Here is a 17,888-nt window from a genome sequence, read left to right on the forward strand (position 1 = left end):
GAAAGTTTATGATCTCATCCTCTGACAATGTCAAAGTTGCTGCTAAGTTGGCCAAAGCGTTTGCCATTAGATTTTCTTTTTTCAGCACATGCATCAGCATGACAGCATCAAAACCCATCAAGAGTTGTGTGACAAGCTATAAATAAGGAACTAAATCCTCTTTCTTCACTTTATAGATAGATCAATTACTAACTTCGAGTCTCCATATATCTCTAGATTTGATATTGTCATTTCAGCTGCCGTTTGTAGTCCCATGATTAGCGCTTGGTACACAAAAACATTGTTGGAGCGTAGTTCACCAAGAGTGAAAGCATAAGGCAATATCTCCCTTTGTCGAGAAATGAAGACAACACCGGTTCCTGCTCCATCTACTAATGAAGACGCATCGAAGAACATTTTCCAAGCAGGGCGAACCTTTACATGAAAGACTTCTTCATCTGGCAAGTCATTTGAAATATCCTAATCTGCAGGGATTAGGTGGTCTGCCAGGAAGTCAGCCAAGCAGGGGGTACTGTAGCTTGTCTCGATATTTTGCGCAGATCTTCATTGTTGTTTTAAGTTTCCGAATAGAGTGGGCTGGGTTTTTAATTTCAATTGCAAAATCTAGGTTTTCTGAAATTGAATCTGCAGATTGTGATTGTTGCTAAGGTAGGAAGTGCTGGTCAGGATGGAGAAGAAGAAGTATCCGATAGGATCCGAGCACTACACGCTCTACAAGGAGGTCAGCCAAGGTGTAAGCGCCTCTGTACACCATGCTGTATGTAATCCCTTCAATGAGGTTGTCACCATCAAAATCCTCGACTTCGAAAGAGACAATTGTGATCGATCTGGTACCAAACTCAATGCTTTTCTTTATTTTCTAATATTTCTTTTGCTATTGGTAATTTGATCCATGAATGATAACAACTATATATGTGAGCAATAAAGATTTGATTCAGCTATTGCCTATGAACTGGTTTCATTTTATCATTTGGTTTAGGAATTGGAATTGTTCACGGGTTACTCACTATGTAATAATGGATGGATACTGCTTAGAGAAGTTGATGTTGTAATGTAGTTTGGAAGATACAGAAACATCTAGCTTAGTTTTATTGATAATGATCCAATTGCAAATGAGATTAGGTATTTGCCTAGATGATCCACGAAATATCTTGTAACATTGTTTCATATGTGCATTATCAAAGAGGAAACAGTTGATATTGGGGATTACAGCAAAATTGTACCAACGGGTTGGTTCATCGAAGAGGAAGAGATTGATGTTGGGGATTACAGTAAGATTGTATCAATGGGTTGGTTCATCGAAGAGGAAGCGATTGATATTGGCGACTACAACAAGATTATACCAACAGGCTGGTTTTAATATTAGACTATATATCTTGTTGAATTAATTTTCTTATAGGATAGCATAAATTGTTGTTGTGTTGTAATAAACTTATAATTTCTGGAAACTCTTAAGGGAAACAAAAAACGTTGCATAAACTTGACAATATTTCTCAGTCATTGTACTTTTTCGAGCACCCGGTCTCCAGAAATCAAACTTGCACCTTTGCATGAAACTAGAAATCGCCTCCTAAACTAACATACTCGTCGAAGTCGAGTTCCTTTTTAACTTGAATGTACGTCTCTCATTAGTTTGGTTTGAGCTGAGATTTGCTAGCTAGGTTAATTCATACAAGTTAGTAGAAAGCTTTCTGACCAGAATATATAGATCCCAGGTAAGTACCGCTTCACTTACGTCTCGAACTAGATTGAAAATATTTGATAGTTAATCATCTTTAACTAGCTTTCAGTTCTCTTCTGGCTATTCGTGGTAAGAGATTAATCAAAACTCATTTGGGCTATAACGACTCTTAATAACTCAAAACATATTGCAACATTATATATGGAGGACCCCAAGAATGACTCGATCGATTGTGATGAGAGTTAGCAATGCATTTTATTGAGTCAAATTGTATCCCCACATATTGATAAATAACTAAACCTCGTAAATTCTACATCCCCCATCTCCGTAAAATTAAATTGGTAAAAAATATATATATATCTTCCCGGACCATGATTTCCACCCAAAAGTAGATCATATCAAGTTGAACTGAAATGGATATATATAAGAAAATGTAGGTTCAAATGCAGTAAGTATATATCGGGAGGACTAATCAAGCAATTTGTTTGACAGAAAAGAGGAACTCATCGCCAATACACAAACACTATATGTGTCTTTCTAATTAATAGTGAACCTAGAAAAAGTGCTTGACGCATGCTTTATATAAGAAATCGATCAGTCACTTTCTGATGAATAGTTGAGTAATTCCTTCAATTTGTTCCATCCACTGCTGTGATTTTCTCTTTCACGCCACGCTGTTTGTAAGGAAGTAGCTGCCATACGCTCCAATGGAGAATGCTTTAGGTCAGGCAGGTGCAGAATAAAATGCAACCGGAATTTTGAGACAACTCTCCTAAGATTGCTGGCATTGATAGCAAATGCTTCTACTCTAGTTTGGGCCATGACAGTTTTGGGAGAGACAGGCAAATCAGATATGGAGGCAAATACGAATGCCCAATCTAAAAGTTCGTCTCCAAAGAAATCATCTTTCTTAAGGCACTTAATGATTGAGGAATTGCTTACAGTTCCGCCAATATTGACATTATTACTAGTTTTGTAGCTCAATGCAGTGCCTTGCGTGATGAAGATCACATTCCAAAGTGGTTCCCCCTCCCGAATAATATAGCAGTTTTTTGTATATGTCACTAGCTCAAGATGTTTAACAATTGCTTTCAAAACTCGTATCTTCATATATTTGAACATCGCTACCTAGGAAAATTGATCACATAAGTAAAATTAGTACTCAATCGAGAAATTAAAATGTAGAGATAAATCACTAATGTATCATTTTCTTTAAAATATAATTATTTTTTTCTTCTGAAAAGCTTGTTATATGAACAAATATACTTACTTTCTGTAAACAAGCCAAGCGGGAAAGACTCATGATTTGTCTTCTGTATACTATAGGAAGAAGAGAGTACAAATTCTGCACATCAACGTCTTTGTTTTCTTCAAGCTTTTGTAGAACGTTTTTCATGATCACCTTCTTCATCAACTTCTTATTTTGTCCAGAAAGATTGTATTTATTTAACCACGTACATATATATCTATGTCTGGATTCACCGTTTGCATCTTTAGTCTTAATTTAATTCGATCTGATCTTTTCTGTGACTCCTGCACATAAAAATTTATTCCATATATGACGTAAAGGTTATGGGTTCGTAATGATTCTTTTAAGACTACTAATTAATCAACACCAACCTCCACCCTTGCATTGAGATATATTAAGAACAGCACCAAACCACTTATATATAGAAGTTAAAATTGAGAAGCAAATTTCCAACATATTGGAACTGGTCTCCAAGTTTGAACCAAAGGAACTGCGTACGTGCAAAAAAAGAAAAAGAAACATGTAATGAACGAATACATGCATTATGTATTCATTCTTTCGCTCTGAATTACTATAAAATGTTGAAAATGAAACATCAAGCAATCTCAAGTGTGTGTGCGAACCTCAAATTGCGCAAGCCCCACCAAAAAGATTGCAGGAACTTCCGAGGGAAAAATGCTGATCTTGTAAAGTTAGACTGAAGAGCATAACGAAATATACCAAACTCGAAATTTTTTTTATCCTTTGGATCGCATGATGCCTTTATATTTGTCATGTTGCAGGTTCTAAGTACTGCGGCTGTTACATCCCTATGATCACAGTGGAAATCTGATATATGACATGGCATAAGAAAAGAGGCTTCCCTCCAACAGTGTATCTCTCTATCAACGGCAAAACCGTACCACAAGGCTCCAAATAACTGATGGAACAACAAGTAAATAATAGTGAAATTTCATAGAAAGTTTATTTTACTACGTACTTAATTAAACTTACACATTTTAGAGGGAATGAATGTAATTTACAGAAAATTATTGAGAATTTCTCTTCTTTTTTTATTATTTAAAAATAAATAAAAGAGGAATATAAAGATAAGATGAAGAGTGAAATATATATTTTTTTTTTTTTTTGTGTCTTTAAAAGACAAATAGTAAGACTAGGACTTACATGAGAAGCAATGATAAACGGAACAAAATCCAATATAGCTTGAAGCCATCTTCCTATTCCAGATTCTACGTTAGGACGTTGCTTATTCAATCCAAAGATGCAATAAGCCCGTAGAGTATATTGGATTGGATAGAAGGAAACTCGAAGAACTTTATATTGGTTCCAAAATATCCTAGGAGCACTACTGCCTGTAGTACATGTACAGTATAAAATGGTAACAATTAATACTGGAATATGTATGTCATTTCATAGATATGAATAAATATAGTAATTAGATTGAAAAAAAAAATATTTATAAACTTAAAAACGAATATGGCTAATCAAATTGAGCTGGAAAGGCTTCTATATATATACCTGTGAAATAGGAAGAAATAGATAAATGCGATGTATGATGTATAATAGGTAACCACTTAAGCATTTGTGCCTTAACTGTCATTTTAGCATTACGTTTGCCACGAATTCGTCAAGAAAAAATAAAAATATCCATGGCGTAAAACATATATATCAATGGCTGATTGCAAACCAACATATATCCACATCAAACTCACATCCCATTCGTAGCACAGTTGTTCAGGATAAATTACAGGAAGGTAAATGAACAAAGGATTATAGAGGACAGCAAATGCACAACATATTATAAATATCCTATCTTCCCATATCGGAAAATATCTCGTTGGCTCAGAATCACTTAGAGCAGGTATTTTCTCTGAAAATATTTGCCACATTGTACTTGGTCCATGTTCGCCTTCATATTCTTGGTCAGACTCCCTCGTTAAACTTCGATATGAACTACTGAAAAAGAGAAATCATATATAATAATTAGGAGAATTCTTGGGTACCTTGGTGTTTGCCATACCCTCATTTTGTTAAATATTTTGGACCATTGGATTAGTAATATATCCAATGGTTCAAAATATTTAACAAATTGGTAACTTGTTTAGCCCTTAGCCTTTCTAATTTTTTTTTCCCTTTTTTTTCCTTTAGGGTTAAGTTGGAACAAGAAGAAGCCAATTAATGTTTGATTATCAATTGACAATTGACAATTATGATTTTTCCTTTTTCAAAAAAAATTAAAAAAACCTTCTATCCTAGGTTCACCGAATTACTTTTAGTTAAATAGTTTATATTACTAATTAATTTTATTATTAGTGAATTAATGCTTGTTATTAATGGACAATTACACAATTGAAAATTACGTTTTTTCCTTATTAAAAACAAAAACCTTCTAACCTAAGTTCGCAAAATTAGTATTAGTTAAGTAATCTTTATTACCAATTAATTATATCATTAGTAGTTTCCTTAACCAAATATAATTCTTTTACATGCATTTTACGACAACGACAACAATTAGTGTAAAAATAAATAATATTTGTTTTCAATGTAGTCAAATGAGAACCTACTTTAGGACTTATTTACTCAAATGAGAATCTACTTTACTCTAATGAGAACCTATTACAATTACCACTTTTAGGACTTAAGTACTCAAATGAGAACCTACTTTACTCTAATGAAGACCTTATTTACTTTAATGAGGATTTTTTTTCTAATTACCACATGTGTCCTCAAAGTGGTTACATGAGTCCTCAGAGTGGTAAATATTATATATAATAGAACATGTATGAATCTTTATGTTTTTATCATTAGTGAAATTATTACTACAATGACTACACATTTTATCACAACCCACAACACTTGATGTAAAAGCGGTAACTTTTGTTCTATTTGTAGTAATTACTCCACCTAAACTAATGTACTAATTTATAGACAATTTAACAAGTATGATGACAACAAATTTGTTGTCAGAGTGGTAAATCTTTATGTTTTTATCATTAATGAAATGATTACTACAATGACTACACATTTAACCACAATCACAACAATTGATGTAAAAGTGGGAGAAATTTTTCCATCCTACCGTCATACCAGATGGATATGTGACGTTCCAATGAAAAACTTCCATGTGGATTTTGTGGCCAACTCAAATCCACATTGAACACCAATTTCTCGGAATACCCCTCTCTCTTCCCTACTTCCCTCTTCTTCTCCCTTCCCTTCAATCTTTCTGTAAGCACCAAAAAAATTTCTTCCATCCATGCTGATACCTCTCTGCGAAACCACCAAACTGAAACTCATGAAGCATTAAATTTAAAAAAGACGAAATCAAGAAGAAACCCAATCGTAAACCCATAAATCAATTAGAATTGATTCTGCTCTGTGAATCAATCCTTCATAAGAAAAATGAATCAGTGAGAAATTTTGATATCCATTAAAATATTCTTCACGAAAAGAAAAAAAAAAAAAAAACCCAAACATATTCAAGGAAGTCAAGATTATGCATGGAAGATGACATTAATTAGGTGGGTGGATCAATTGAAACGCAGTTTCTGCAAACTTCTGAAGTTTTAAGCTTTGGTTGGATAAAATACCCAGGTCTACAAACCCAGATGAATGCATAATTCCAACAAATCATTGAGTGTTTCTAAATATAATAATTCAATTATTTCTAATTAATCTTCTGGAGCACAGTTTCCCATTTTAATTGAGATGATTTTCTAGAAACAAAAGAATAGTGATCTGAATAGGATTCATGAGGTTTTTGACATAATCTCAAGGATATAGACCAAATCAGGAAGATTAATTCTTCAAAAACAAATTTGATGAGGCCTTTTACCCCATAAGACGTTCAAATTCGATCCGTGATTATGTTCAGGGTTCTGGTTTCTTCCTAAGGAATTGTAGAGGGGTTGAAGAAGAAAAAGAATGGAAAGAGAACCCTGGGCAGAGAGAAGAAAAAGGGTATTCTAGAGAAGAACCCTGGGCAGAGAGAAGAAAAAGGGTATTCTAGAGAAATTGGTTTTCAACACCAGTCTGAGTTGGCAACAATATCCACATGTAAGAATTTTATTGGCCCGTCACACAATCTATTTGGTGTGACGGTAGGATAGAAAAATTTCTCGTAAAAGCGGTAACTTTTGTCCTATTTATAGTAATTACTCAACTTAAACTAATGTACTTATGGACAATTTAACAAGTGCAACAACAAATTTGTTGTCAAAGTGGTAAATCTTTATATTTTTATCATTAATGGAATAATTACTCAATGACTACATATTTTACCATAACTCGCAACTATTGGTGTAAAAGCGGTAACTTTTGTTCTGATTGTAGTAATTACTTCAAAAACTATACCATTTACAAGATTACCAACCATTTTACAATTCCGACAACATTTGTGTTGTGAACATGGTAAAATTAAAATTAGACCAAAAGATATGTAACAACTCAGTATTGTAAGGAGCTTCTCCACTTGATAATCAAGGTTCTAAATTTGATAAAAGTTGTCCAAATATGATATTTACATCTTTGACCACTCAATTACAATAACCACAACAATTGTTGTCATAAGTCGTAATTGTAGTTCAACTATGTGTAATTTATTATTTTGACAATACTTGTTACATGATTTTTAACAATGTTACATATCAAGAAAGAGTGTGTTGTTAATATGGTAAATTTTATTTTTAAAAATGACACATGTCGATATTTAATTGGGTAACATGTTGACCAGTTCAGTAGGTTTCCCCTATACTAATTTACTAAAAGTAAAAAAAATAAAAAAATAAGGGTATGACAAACACCAAGGTACCCAAGACGACCCCTAATAATTAATGATTAGATACTTAACACAACAATTTAAATCTAAGACCTACCGTTAATTGCAAACACCAAGGATGGAGATTGTTGTCCAATCCTCACTCGTTAATTGCAAGACTGTATAAGGCAAAATATTATCCCAACTGCTCCTTTTGGGAAGCTGAACTGGGAGACTCTCCATCCTTCTCTTGGAGAAGTATTTTAAGTGGCAGGCCGGTACTGAAAGCTGGAATACAGTGGAGCATTGGCAATGGTACTCAAGTAAATATTTGGAAGGACAAATGGATTCCCGATTGCCATCAATTTTTGATTCAGAAACCTCCAAGTTGTGTGTTTGAGTTAGTCTCGGACTTGATTGATTCCAACATAAGACAGTGGATCCCAGCTGCGGTTCATGCCATATTCCCACCTGAGGTTGCTCAAAAAGTGCTTTGTATCCCTCTTAGTAGAAGGAATTTATGTGATAGACCTTGTTGGAGTCCGGAAAAAAAAGGTTTCTATTCTGTAAAAACTGCTTATTGGATTGCTAGGGCAAAAGTGTTAGAGCAAGTACTGACCTCTACATCTCAGGGTAATCCATATGCAGAGTTATGGCAGAAGATTTGGAAGGCAAAAGTACCGGGAAAGGTTCAAATTTGTGCATGGCGTGCTTGCTCAAATCTCCTTCCTACACGAGCAAACCTCAGTACAAAAGGCTACACAGGTGATCTTCATTGCCTTTTATGTTCTCATGCATACGAAGACACTTCCCATGTTTTCTGTGAATGCCCTATAGCAACTGCCATTTTGAATGCACCCCCGTTTAATTTGGGAAGACGTTTATTGAATCGAATGAATTTTAAAGAGTGGCTTTTCGAACATGCTATGCATCTAAAGAAGGAGTTATTTGCCAAACTCCTCATGATCATTTGGGCTTTGTGGAGGAATAGAAATAATATGTTGTGGAATAATACCAAACAGTCGGCTGATGCTTTGGTACTTAGCTCGTTCGCTTGGCTGGAGGAATATGGCAAAGCACAACAGGTGACGAAACCTGTTAATCCAAAACAGAAGCAAATCTGGAAACCGGCAGGCATAGGTACTTGGAAACTAAATGTTGATGGTAGTTTCCTCCCAGGTATTTCTCAGGGAAGTGTGGGAGGTGTTTTACGGGATGATGCAGGTCACTTTCGTGTTGCTTTTGCTACCCCAGTTCCAGCTGTTGCTTCTGCACGACAAGTGGAGTTGTGTGCTATAAAGGAGGGATTGAAGCTGGTCGCTACAATGCAGGTTAGCAATGTCATTATCGAAACTGATTGTCTGGAAGCAGTTTCTCGTATTGCTGATGCACAATTCACTTATGTCAATGATGAAGGACTGCTTGATGATATTCGTCAGGAACTCACCTACAGAACTGATATTTTAGTGCAACATACTTCACGGGTTTGTAACCGTGTGGCTCACTGTTTGGCTAATGCAGCTTATGCAACTAGTCATGGCTCTATGTGGTTTATTAAACCTCCGGATTTCCTGGAGGATGTACTAAAGTATGATTGTAATCAATTGAGGTAGCTTTCACCTCTATGAATGAAGTACTTTTTATGTCAAAAAAAAAAAAATCTAAGACCTACCTTCACAGTTGACGTCTTAAAATATATATTCTAGCATAACATTCTGTAACTTCACAGTTGCTATTATCTGCTACGATCTATGCATGATTATTAAAATTAATAAAGAATCTGACCTCAAGTCAATCGCTACTTCAGTCGGATGCTGGTTGAACATGAAAGTACTAGAATGGCCTAGAGGGGGGGGTGAATAGGCAATTAACAATTATTTGCAATCAATTTTCCTGGACGTTGTTGAGGGATTGGAAAAGCCTATCTATCCCTAACCAACAGTATAAAGCATTTACCATATGCAAGCATAAGAATAAATAACAGAAAAGTAAAGAACACAGGAAAATGTTTACGCAGTAAAACCCTCAAAAGTGAGGTAAACAACTGCGGGCCTCAGGCCAAGTGCTTAAGCACACACTATAAAATAGTAAACAAAATACAAGGTACACTTACAACCTCTCGGATAACTCTGGACTCGGTTATCTCTAGCTAAACTCTTTTAGCCAGTTGAACTACCTCTCAGTAATTTGTCTACAGCTTCTAAATGTGCTCCACTTGTCTTGAAAACATCGGTCTTGAAAACTCAAACATAGTTGATTTTCTCAACTGAACTCATCGGTGTTTAATACAAGAGAATATTAAGAATGAAATATACTCATGACTAACTTAATCTCTTGAACTTTGAACTCAGACACCACACCTCAAAAACCACAGAACTCCTATATATATAGGAGGAACAATAACCAAGTTTCTTCAGCTTGGTTGGAGTAAGACCACGAGGTCCAGATGCACTTGCTCCCTACTTCTATCTTTGACAGCAAGGTCTTCATGATTGCACTGAGTGGATATTAAGATTAACAGCAAGGCTAGATCGAAACCTTTTCTTTAACAGCAAGATTTCCATGATAGAAAGATGGAGAACCTAGCTGCCATGTCCTTCCCTTTTCATTTACGACAGCAAGGTCTCCATGATTGAATTAAGTGGGCAGCAAGGAAAAGATATGGTTGCTTTCACCTTTCTTCTTCACTCGGATCCATCTCAAGGGGATATTAATTACCTCTCCAAGATTTTCTTCCTCACCCGGATCCATCTCAAGGAGATATTAATTACCTCTCCAAGATTTTCTTCCTCACCCGGATCCATCTCAATGAGATATTGCCTCTCCTTGCCAATATGTTAATACTAACAAATCACCAGAAGATCACAGCGCACAACCCAAATTTCGTATGAGTCAGTGAGTCCTTGTCATGTGTTACTGATCCAAATGCTTAGATCAAATCACTCACACACTTTTAGCTAGAACACTCTTAGGCATGGGGCCGAAAGCAAAAAGTGAGGCAGTCATGCAATGATGCAGCCGAAAGCAAGCAAGGGGCAGCAAGAGGGTGACAGCAAAGCTGAAGGCATGTTGAGTCGCAGCACATGTCCGACAGGTGGATAAGTTTTGTATAAGGGGAATGCCAACATACAATTCTTATACTAACAATCTCCCCCTTTGGCATTCCTATACAAAACTACGCTCTGCTAATCCTAGACTCTCAGAATCTATCTTCCATCATATCCAACACTTCCATTGCTCCTGAAACAAACAAACAACATACCAAGTAATAAGCAACTGAAATTGAATTAACCAAAGTTCAAAAACGTCAACAGTTAACATCCAACAAAAGTCACAAAAACATCAGAAACTATCCAGAAATAGCAGTCAACATCTTCTCCCCCTTTTTGTCTAGGAATGGCAAGGGGGTCCTACTCAATATACTCAATACGGACACCAGCTGGGAGAGAAAAATGATAGCTTCCCATGTCAACAGAGAATGGAACACACAGATTAGCAGTATCTTCTACAACATTTTCAACAGGCTCAGTATCCTCCACACGAACATTCTCATCAGGAATAGCAGAAGTAGAACAAGGTAAACAAAAACAAAAAGAATAACAACAACTACCCCTCAAACTACTATATTCTGAGACAACTCCCCCTCAAACTGAGCTAGTAAAAAAAAATGAACTTGAATGTGAGGCAGGCAATGAGACATGACCAGATCCCTTATGAAAATCAGTGATTAACAATGAAACGAGCAGAAACGAAGATTTTAACAATTTACTCACTTACAGCGTTAGACAACAGAAAAATGAGTACCATGAGTAGCCAGCCAACTTAAGGAATGTAGACATGAACAAAATAGGTGCTCACTTATCTTGAATGAATAGTGAACAAGAATCAATGTGGGGTTGTAATCCAATCGAAGTAGCCGAACTGAGGTCATAAATGAGAACAAGTTCATGTGCAAGGATTCAACTATAACATTTTTTTTTTTTTTTCAACCTTATAACACCTTTTTTTTTTTTTTTTTTTTTTTTTTTTAATATAAGCACAAACTTAATGACCCATGTAGCGAGTTTTACGCCAGTGACTCTCAGACCAGGTGGTCTTAAGGCACTAAGTATAACAAGGATACTCCAAGGACTTATCAACTCGAGTCACAAGTTATAATATCAACAACCACCGGGGGACCAAACCATTCCTGTTTCTATCCCAAAATCTCATATCGTTCGTCACGACCGAGACCTGTTTATTTTGGGAATAACCTGGCCAAACTCCTTCAAGAGAATATTTCTTTCATTTTAATATGGAAGGACCAAGAAAATGCACACTAAGATAATGAACTTAGAAATTTTAAACCTCAAGTCCAGACAAACTTTTGACAAGATGTAATCCCCACAAGAGATTCAAGTGTGCATGTGAGTAGATCAAGGAATAAGAGTGAAACACAGACCTTGGATCATACTAGACTCCCAGGTTGGCTAGGTAACAAGGTCGCACCACTTAACATTGTTTTACCAGTAAGCATGAAATCAGGAATCATATGCTTTAGCTAGATTTCAAATTCCTCACGACCATCACAGGGATTGTAGACAGGCATGCAATCCTTTCACTAGAATTAAGAACTAAAAACTCCTGGACAAACCATGCATCTATACAAACTAAGTGAAACACACAGAGCATGATGCATATGTAATCAAGGTTTAGCACAGACCCCAATAGCTTTACGAAGTGATTCGAAACGAGTGTGATCAAGGGGTTTAGTAAGCAAATCAGCTAATTGATGTTCAGTGGGCACAAAATCAAGTCCAAGTATGTTTTTTTCAACTAAATCACGAATGAAGTGATATCTAATATCAATGTGTTTAGTACGAGAATGTTGGACAGGATTCTTTGATATGTTAATAGCACTTGAATTGTCACAAAAAATGGCAAGCTTACCTTGATTGAAACCGTAATCCCGGAGCATCTGTTTCATCCATAACATCTGTGTCCAGCAACTTCCAGCTGCAACATATTCTGCTTCAGCAGTGGACAGAGAAATGCAGTTCTGCTTCTTGCTATGCCATGATACCAGATTGTTTCCAACAAAGAAACACCCACCCGAGGTGCTGCGTCGATCATCCAAGTTTCCTGCCCAATCTGAGTCCGAGTAACCTGCAACTTCCACGTTAGTCTCAAAAGTATAGAAAATACCAAACTCGGACGTACCTGAGACATATCTGATGATGCGCTTAACTGCCTCAAGATGAGATACCTTGGGATTTGCTTGATGTCGTGCGCACACACCAACACTGAACGAAATGTCTGGTCTACTTGCAGTAAGATATAGTAGACTCCCTATCATGCTTCTGTACAGTGTTTGATCAACACTTTTTCCAGCAAGATCCTCACTGATTTTTGTGCTGGTGCTCATGGGTGTGGGGATTGCAGATGCTGTTTCCATCCCAAACTTTTTCACCAAGTTTTTTGCATACTTGGATTGTGACAGAAACATACCTTCTTGAAATTGTTTAACTTGCAAACCCAGAAAATAATTCAATTCACCACACATGCTCATTTCAAACTCACTTTCCATCGCAGTTGTGAACTCTTTCACAAGAGATTCAGAGGTAGACCCAAATATGAAGTCATCTACATATACTTGGGCTATCATTATGTGCTTGTGAATTCTCTTAACAAAGAGAGTTTTATCCACTGCCCCACGCTCATATCCTTTGCTTAGTAAATGAGCAGACAGACGCTCATACCAAGCCCTAGGGGCTTGTTTCAATCCATACAAAGCTTTCTTTAGTTTGTAAACATGATCAGGATTGTGAGGATCTGTGAATCCCTGTGGCTGTTCTACATAAACATGTTCATGCAGAACACCATTTAAAAAAGCACTCTTAACATCCATTTGATAGACTTTAAACCTAAGGTGACAAGCAACAGTAAGCAAAAGTCGAATTGATTCTAGTCTTGCAACCGGGGCAAAAGTTTCATCAAAATCAAGACCTTCTACTTGAGCATATCCTTGAGCTACAAGTCTAGCTTTATTTCTAGTGACAAACCCTTTCTCATCAGTCTTATTTTTCAAAATCCATTTAGTTCCAATAACATTGCAATTTTTAGGTCTAGGAACAAGAAACCACACATCATTCCTGCTGAATTGATTAAGTTCATCATGCATTGCATTAATCCAATCATTATCACACAGGGCTTCTTTAACATTTTTGGGCTCAATTAATGAAATAAAACCAATATGAGAGATTTCATTGATCCTATCAACATTATTTTCCACGAAACAGATTAAGGCAGATTCACATACCTTATTTGTCACTTGACTCCTGGTTTTTAAGCCATCATTCAGACCACCTATGATATCTGAAATAGAATGGTCTTTTTGAACTTGCTTATGTCCTTGTCTATGTACTGAAGGAGCACCAAATAATTCCTCATTTAATTTATTTGTCTCTTGGTCACTTTCACTCCCAGGTTGTCCTTGATTTTTGCTAAGAGAAGAGTAATCATCATCTGCAAAGAAAGGTACAGAGTGAGCAATAGAGTCATCAATAGTTACATTGATCGTTTCAAGAACAGATTTTGTTCTTCTGTTGTACACTCTAAAAGCTCGACTATTTGATGAATACCCAAGAAAAATTCCATTATCACTACGAGCATCAAACTTTGCAAGATATTCTCTATCACGAAAAATGAAACAAGGACTACCAAAAGTTTTCAGATGACTTACATTGGGTTTCTTACATTTCCACAGTTCATAAGGAGTTTTATCAGTACCTGAGCGAAGAAAAACACGGTTTGTGGTGTAACAAGCTGTGTTGACAGCTTCTGCCCAGAACATGTGAGCAATTCCAGAACCACACAGCAATACTCTTGCCATTTCAATCAAAACCCTGTTCTTCCTTTCAACAATACCATTTTGTTGTGGTGTGATAGGTGCAGAATATTCATGCATAATTCCATGTTCATCACAAAAGTTATCAAAAGAAGAATTTTGAAATTCAGTTCCATGATCTGTTCTAATCCTAACAATGCTAGTATTTGAAGAGCTTTTCTCATTTAAAATCCTTTTGCATAGCCCTTTAAAACTAGTGAAAGCATCAGATTTTTCTCTCAAAAAGTTTACCCATGTGAATCGGGTAAAATCATCAACAAGGACAAGTATATACTTCTTACCTCCTATACTTTCTGTCTGAATAGGTCCGACTAAGTCCATGTGCATTAGATCCAAAGGTTGGGAGGTTGTGATTTCATTGATTACACGGTGTGAACTCCTTATTTGTTTACCAAGCTTGCAACCTTCACAGACAATATCTGTTTGTCCACTTAATTTTGGTAAGCCACGTACACCTTCCTTGCTGGACAACTTCACAAGATCTTGAAAGTTGATGTGCCCCAATCGTTGGTGCCAAAGTTCCAAAATATCATTTGTGGTTTTGATCTTCATGCACACCTGAGACATGTTAGTTTCATTTGCATGTATGCAGAAACAATTATCTTTGGACCGCTTTCCTCCCATGATACTTTTTCCAACATTATCAAGTACAACACAGTTATCTTTGTTGAAATAAACACCTTCATAATCATCACACATTTGACTCACACTGATCAGATTTGAATGCAACCCTTCCACATATAAAACATTCTGTAAGTTGGGGATACCTGGTGTGCAAACACTCCCTTTACCGATTACCTTTGCTTTCCTTCCATCTCCAAAAGTAACAGATCCACATGTGAACTCGTCTGAGAAAGAAGTGAACCAGCTTTTGTCACCTGTCATATGTCTAGAACAACCACTATCAATGTACCAAGTATCAGCCCTTCTTGCTGCTAAAACAGTTAAGGCAACAAGACAAGTTGCTTCAATAAAATCTGAATCCTTTTGATGCAAACAAGTATTATCAAACACAGATAAATCAGAGGAAGGAATATTTACAGAAGCAACATGACAAGAGTGTGAACCTTTTTCTACCCAGACTTGTTTTGATTTTGGAGTTGAAGACTTTGGGATTGAAACCAGCTTTGTAATCCTGTTAACTTCTTTCAAATGTTCTTTCAATTTGTCATGCAAGGACATGTTTTGAACTGACCTTTTAGACACACTGGATACTTGAAAGTGTTTCTTGAGACGATTACACCTGGGTCTAATGTGACCAAGTATACCACAGTAGTGACATACGGGAACAAACCTTTTAAAAGGAGGAGGAAATTCATTCTTAGGAGTCATTTTTTCTTTCACAAACCTGATGGGTTTTGAGTCCTTGAAAGAAGTGCTGTCAGAGAATCCTATTCCCTTCTTGTCCCCTCCAACTTTTCCAATGCCTATCATTTTTGAAACTTTGTCAGAACTTATTGAAAACTTTAAAAAATTTTCTTGAGATTCTTTCAAAGAAAGTTCTAGGCTCAGTTTTTCAGAAGACAAGGAGTTAACAAGACTAATTTGAGTATCCAAATTATCTTGTAAGCTCTTTATACGCCCAACATACACTGACTTCTCGATCTCCCAGTTTTTTGTGCAAGATTGCATGTGCTTAGCAATCCCCTCCTTTTCTTGTTCTACCAGACAAAGTTTTTCACTCAAGGATTGATTTAGCTTCAACATTTTGGTCGAGGCTCTACACATTTCTTGGTATTTGTCAGCCATGGCTTGATCATTTGTTTCTTCATCATCAAGATCCTTTTCTTCATACTCACATGAGGATGAAGGATGAAGAGCAGCAGTTAAGGCAACGTTGTCTTCACCACACTCAGATTGAGTGTCAGACTCAGAGTCACTCCAGGTTGTGTTCATAGCCTTATTTGAACGAGCCTTGAATCTCTTATTTCCACAATCTGCTGCAAGATGTCCGAAACCCTGACACTCAAAACACTTAGGTTTATCAACAGAAGGTTTCTTATAGGTAAACCTAGCTTTAGTGTCTTTTTCAGAAGAATAGTCACCGCTCATATTTCTCCTAGAACTAGACCCAGAGAAGTTCTTGGAATTTTGAAACGAATTACCAGATCTTAAAAACTTTTTGTAATGTTTGGTTAAGAGAGCAAAGTCTTCAGCAGTAAAATCGGAGTCACTATCCTTTTCCTTTACTAACTCTTTTGGCTTTTCATCCACTTTCCTAACAGCATTCAAGGCAATGGTTTTTACTTTCTTATCTGGCCTGATTTTCATTTCAAAAGTTTGAAGATTCCCAAGAAGTTCATCTAAGGTATAGGTATCTAAATCCTGAACTTCTTCAATGGCAGTTTGTTTATTTTGAAAACTCAAAGGTAAGGACCTAAGGAATTTCTTTACAATCCTATTCTCAGCAATAGGATCACCAAGACTATCACACTCATTCGTCACATTTATAAGCCTAGAATGAAAATCATCAATGGACTCATCATCTCCCATAGTCATTGTCTCAAACTCAGAAATTAATTTCTGAAGTTTCTGAGTCCTAACTTTCTTGTTTCCTTCATAAGTCATTTGAAGAAGATCCCATGCCTTCTTCGCAGTCTTACAAGTTCCAATACGCTTCTTTTCTTTCATAGAAAGAGCCGTATACAAGCTGTGCCGTGCTTTAACATCATTGTTAAAGTCACGCACTTCAGCTATAGACCAATCTTGCCTAGACTTAGGTTCTTTTACGGAAGCAGAACTCTCACTCTCTTTAGACTTAGTTTCCTTTGTGGGAACCTCCCACCCAAGTTCAACAATATTCCAGATATGTTCATCCTGTGAATGTAAGAAGGCTTGCATCATAATTTTCCACTGAGAATAATCATTCCCATCAAAAAAAGGTGGACAGTTTATAGAACCAGAACGTTCTCTATCTCTATCCATTCTAGACACCCTACGGATCTCACTAGGAGAACTAGTGACCTGCTCTGATGCCAAATGAAAGTACTAGAATGGCCTAGAGGGGGGGGGGTGAATAGGCAATTAACAATTATTTGCAATCAATTTTCCTGGACGTTGTTGAGGGATTGGAAAAGCCTATCTATCCCTAACCAACAGTATAAAGCATTTACCATATGCAAGCATAAGAATAAATAACAGAAAAGTAAAGAACACAGGAAAATGTTTACGCAGTAAAACCCTCAAAAGTGAGGTAAACAACTGCGGGCCTCAGGCCAAGTGCTTAAGCACACACTATAAAATAGTAAACAAAATACAAGGTACACTTACAACCTCTCGGATAACTCTGGACTCGGTTATCTCTAGCTAAACTCTT

The sequence above is a fragment of the Rosa rugosa genome, chromosome 4 (genome assembly GCF_958449725.1).
Source record: "Rosa rugosa chromosome 4, drRosRugo1.1, whole genome shotgun sequence".
In the NCBI taxonomy this organism is placed as follows: Eukaryota; Viridiplantae; Streptophyta; class Magnoliopsida; order Rosales; family Rosaceae; genus Rosa; species Rosa rugosa.